Source organism: Zingiber officinale, chromosome 9A (assembly GCF_018446385.1).
Source record: "Zingiber officinale cultivar Zhangliang chromosome 9A, Zo_v1.1, whole genome shotgun sequence".
Classification (NCBI taxonomy): Eukaryota; Viridiplantae; Streptophyta; class Magnoliopsida; order Zingiberales; family Zingiberaceae; genus Zingiber; species Zingiber officinale.
Genome location: NC_056002.1, coordinates 110453703 through 110459074, shown reverse-complemented (window position 1 = coordinate 110459074; position 5372 = coordinate 110453703). Strand labels below are relative to the sequence as shown.

Below are 5372 nucleotides of genomic sequence, written 5' to 3'. Positions count from 1 at the left end.
GTCATGAAACTCTTGATTAAGGTATTCCCCACCTCGATCTAATCAAAACATCTTAATACACTTACCAAATTAGTTTTGTACTTTATTCTTGAATTCTTTGAACTTTCTAAAAGATTAAGACTTGTGTTTCATAAGATACATATAGTCATATCTATTAAAATTATCAGTAAAAATAATAAAGTATTGATAGTCACCTCTTGCCGCTATATTGAAAGCGCCACAAACATCAATATGTACGAATCCTAACAAATCATTAGCTTTTTCGCTGTGTCTACTAAAAGGAGTCTTTATCATCTTGCCTAGTAAACAAAATTCACATACGTCATATGATTCAAAATCAAATGAGTCCAAGAGTTTATCCTTATGGAGTTGTGATATGTAATTCTCATTTATTACCCAAGCGACAATGTCAAAGATATGTTTAGTTTAAATCTTTAGATTTAAATCATTTTATATTTATGTTATAGATTGAGTTTTCAATATCTAGAACATAGAATTCATTCAAAAGATATGTACTACAACAAAACATTTTATTGAAATAAACAAAACAACATTTATCTTTTATTACAAATAAAAAACCTTTCTTGTCTAAACAAGAAATAGAGATAATATTCTTAGTTAAAACGAACACATAATAATACTCCTCAAGTTCTAAGATAAGCTCATTGAACAAAGATAAGGAATATGTTCATACAACTATAGCAACAACTCTTGTGTCATTACCTACTCGTAGGTTCACTTCGCCCTTTGACAACGATTTACTCTTTCGAATACCCTGCACATTTGTATAAATATGAGATGCACAGTCAATATCTAATACCCATGAAGAAAAAATGAATAGATTGACTTCAATAACATATATGCCTGCGACAGAAGTTTCACTTCTCATACTTTTAACTTTCTCTACATATAATTTGCAATTCCTCTTCAGTGTCCGATCTCATCGCAATAGAAGCAAATTCCTTAGCCCTCCTACCTTTGGATTTCAATGCATGAGACTTGTCGTTGCCCTTGGCTTGGTTCTTACTCTTACCTTTGAGCTTCCATTTGCCTTTGCCCTTTTGCACCATCAAAATGGTACTAGGTTTTGCATTCTTAAGATTGAGTTCAGCAGTTCTCAACATGCTTAACATCTCAGATAATGGTTAGTCAATTTCATTCATGTTGTAGTTCATAACAAATTAACTATAGCTCCCAAGTAACGACTACAGAACAAAGGTCAGTGGTCAATTCTCGACAAAAAAAAAAAAATCTCAATCGTTCAAGGTTCTCAACATACCCAATCATTTTAAGTGCATGAGTTCCAACGAAACTTCCTTTCTACATCTTACATTAAAATAAAGCCTTAGATATTTCAAATCTCTCATGTCTTGCCTACCCTTAATACAATTGTTTAAAATGTGCAACTATATCATAAGCATCCATATTCTCATATTGCTTCTGAAACTCAAAGTTCATAGTAACAGGCATAAAGCATGACACATATAATCCATCATCTTGATGTTTCTTATAAGTATCCCTATCAACACGAGTAGCAATAGTGGCGGATGATTCAAGAATAGCTTGCTCTAGGATGTACAATTTTCACTTTTGCTTGAGAACAATTCTCAAGTTTCTGTACCAGTTCAAGAAATTAACTCTATTGAGTTTATCTTTATCAAGAACAGATCAAAGAGAGAGAGAGAGTATTCGACGTACTAGACGGCATATTTATCTACAACAAGAAATGCTAAAGTAAATATCATATTTCCATCATTTAATTATACTTTTAATTAAATGATTCTCTCACTGAATCCTAAAACTTAATAGGAGTAAGTCATGGATGTGGGCAACCGTAGTTTACCCACATGCTGATAGTGAGTACCAAACTTTGATAGACATATAAAAATGACCTAATTATGATAACTAATTGAACATGCATCACATACAAGCATGACATACATTACACATATGCATAATAAGAAATGTGACATCATTATAACCTGTATACTACGATCTTCTTAAACCAATGAGAAGATCGAATGATCTACCTAAGGAATTGCATCTTCTCCAAGTGATTACTTGGTTGTCGCATGTTGTTGGCCTCCTCCCTTCTCAATAACCATCCAGTAGACTAACACTCTTCTTACTTGTACATTACAAATTTTAAAAAATCTCGAATTACATTCGAAGGTAGTCTAATTTTACAACTGGAAGCATATAAGGGTGAAAGACACGACTTGTAGGATGTATTATGAATTACAATATTCATACACACAATCATCCAATCACATTGGGATAAAGCGTCATAACCATGTACCATGGCATACAACATTTGTAATAGATCTATGACATAAATTTATTATGATACTAAACACGATTTATGAGTCATTTGTACTATGGTCCGATTAGTGGGCATGGTCAAGGGGCTCATTGAATGAGTTATTGTCCTTAGTCCATCAAGATGAACCCGAGACCACCCTTGTAGCCACTGTACGAAGCCGCAACCTTGTTGTTGTAAACGTGATTGGCTTTCAACATTTGGAGCAAAAAACAACATGAGTTGCAATTCACAATTGCTTCCACTATTTTAATCAGCAAAAATTACAGATTAGAGCAAAAGCAACGTCCAACAACAATCACAAGTTGTTGTTCACGTTTCAGCACAAGTTGTTCATGTTTTTTTTTGTTGCGTGAACAAAACAAACATCCAATAGCAACATATAATCGTGCAAATTCATAATAAACACATGTTCTAATCTGTATCACATAAAAAATAAAACTACAACGAAGTATACGTATACGCAAGTGACTCTGATACCGTTGGTATCTTATGCAAAACATAATCACATTCGCAGTGGAAAAAGGATCCCTCCAGAGATCCTTGCACATATCGTATACTACGTTCTTGCCACTCTATCACATAGAATTATTACCTTTGTTGCGTACCCAAAGCAATCCCGACAGCAACTTGTCTTTGAATGTAGATCTCAGTACGATCAAGCGTTCGCACCTCTAGTATCCACACGAACATATTATTCCGTTTGTCTCACGAACTCACGATTCGGAGAGAAACCACCTTCGTGGTGCTAGCCACTCTAGGAGGTTCGACTAAGAGAGGATCAAGAGAAAGAAGAAGAAGAATCAAATTCCATCTCATGAAAAGAATTCCAAAAGCCTTTTGTACTACCATGAATACCAAAGGTTCGTGTCTCTCGTGTCTCTTGGTCTTCTTTTGATTAATGATGAATTAATCTATATTAATATTTATTAATCTTAATAAATTGGATTTAGTATATTGGATCAACCTTTAACCCAATAAGTCAATCCATTTTCATTAACCTAATAAGCATAATCATCTTATAATTGGCTTTTATGACTAATACTAACAGCAACTACTACCTTAGATTATATGAATAGGTCTATAAACTTGGCTTGATCTAGTTCTCCACCCTATGGACAATCGGGTGTGGTTAACATGGCCTATATCTACTGCGTTCATAACATTTCGCCAAGGAAACTTAGAGTGATTCTTACCTAGATTTAATTGAGATCTAGATTTTATCTCATTATTCATATCTCTATGTTATTATTCAGCTAAATATAATGAGAAAGGTAGATAATCTTAAAAACATTATCTCATAGTGATCTTAATTAGCCGATTAGTAGATCAAGATTAATGTATCAATTGAGCTTTGTTAATAGACGCCAAATAACAATGACAGACGAATTAGTTTCGTTTGCCCCTATGAGTGCAGTGTCAGTGTGATCCCCCATACTTCATGGATCAAAGTTTGATTTACTTCATGGATAAAAGTTTCGGATGTTAGGCAATTTAATATAAATTTATTCAAAATCGAGTAACGAAGACTGAAAACCATTGGTCATGGGGGGTTAGATTCATCTAGGCATCCTAAATAGTTTGGGGATATAATTCATCTAGGCCTCTTAAATAATTGAGGCAAACACAGCTTAACAAGAATGATATTATCTAAATCAACCATTGCCTTAGGGTTGCTGTCCGGTAGTAATACTCGACGAACGCCCTGGCAAGAGGAAAAGGTAATCTGTAAAGATCACGCACCTGTCAATCGCTGCCGACGCAGTTAAAGAGGAGCTCTTTCTAGTCTCTGTTAAGTGGGCGAGCAAGTGGACAAGGGAATGCGTAAATATTATGGATTACCGTTTCCTCTATGTCGCGCACCAGTCCATCGCTGCCGACATCATCAAAGGGGAGCTCTTCATAGTCTGTTCAATGGGCGAACGTCCGGTGGTAGCGTTCAACGAACGCCCTGGCGATAGCGTCAAAGAGGAAACGATAATCCGTAAAGATTACGGCCTTGTCCATCGCTGCCGCTGCCGCCGCCGCCGCCGTCGAAGGGCACACAACTGCGGTTTTCTAAACCTAGTCTGTCAGATGGGTGAGGAGAAAGCTTAAGGAATACGCTCACGCGCCTTTGCATCGCAGCCGTCCAAAAGAGCCACAATAAACCTTCCGATCAAGTGGGTTAGTTATTTTTCAATTTTTTTTTTCGAGTAAATTTTTAAAATTATCAAAGGATAATTTTAAAATTATCAAATTTCGTGTCCATTTTTTATTTTACTTCTATCAGTTATTTTGTGTCAAAACATTGAATTTTTAAATAATGATTTATTTTTTTTATCAAAGTTGATTTAAATAAAATTGGTTGATTAATCAAATAATATCGGATTGATATGAAACTAGTTTCTATGTGTTTGTCTAACTCTCCTGATTATATTCATATCCTCAAACGTTAATTTGACTAAATATATTGAGAGTAATAATTTTTTAAACATAAATATGTTTGAAAATTTTAATTCATGTTCAAAAATCATTGCTCTCAATATATTTAGTCAAATTGGTATTTGAGGATATGAATATAATCAAGAGAGGTAGATGAATACATAAAAACTAGTTTCAAGGTTATTTGCTCCATCAATCAATTTTGTCCAAAATCAACTAACGGACCAAATGACATCGGATTGATATAAAACTAGTTCCTATGAGTTCGTCTACCTCTTCTTATTATATTCATGCCCTCAAATATCAATTTCACCCAATAAATTGAGAACAATAATTTTTTGAATACAAATTAAATTTTTCATACATATTCATGTTCAAAAATTATTGCTCTAAATATATTGAGTCAAATTGATATCTGAGAGCATGGATATAATTAGTAGAGTTAGACGAACATGTAAGAAATAGTTTCATGTCAATCCGAGATCGTTTGATCCATCAACTGATTTTATCTAAAATCGACTTTAATAAAAATAAAGAAGCAAATAAGCAAATCAGTCGACTAATTTAAAAAAAAATTACCCTAAACCCAACATATAAGTTTTCAAAATACCAAATCACATACCATAGT

At 33.9% G+C, this 5372-nt stretch overlaps 1 long non-coding RNA gene across 2 annotated transcripts; it reads right to left on the bottom strand.

Moving 5' to 3' along the window:
• Window positions 1-513: 513 nt before the first annotated feature.
• On the bottom strand, window positions 514-4383 carry LOC122018461. 2 transcript variants are annotated; one of them, XR_006121782.1, is made up of 2 exons: window positions 4064-4383; window positions 514-2510 (listed from the first exon to the last, which is right to left on the bottom strand). It is a non-coding gene; the product is annotated as an uncharacterized LOC122018461 (long non-coding RNA). The 2 variants fall into 2 exon arrangements; XR_006121781.1 differs by having other exon boundaries at window positions 514-775.
• Window positions 4384-5372: the final 989 nt, after the last annotated feature.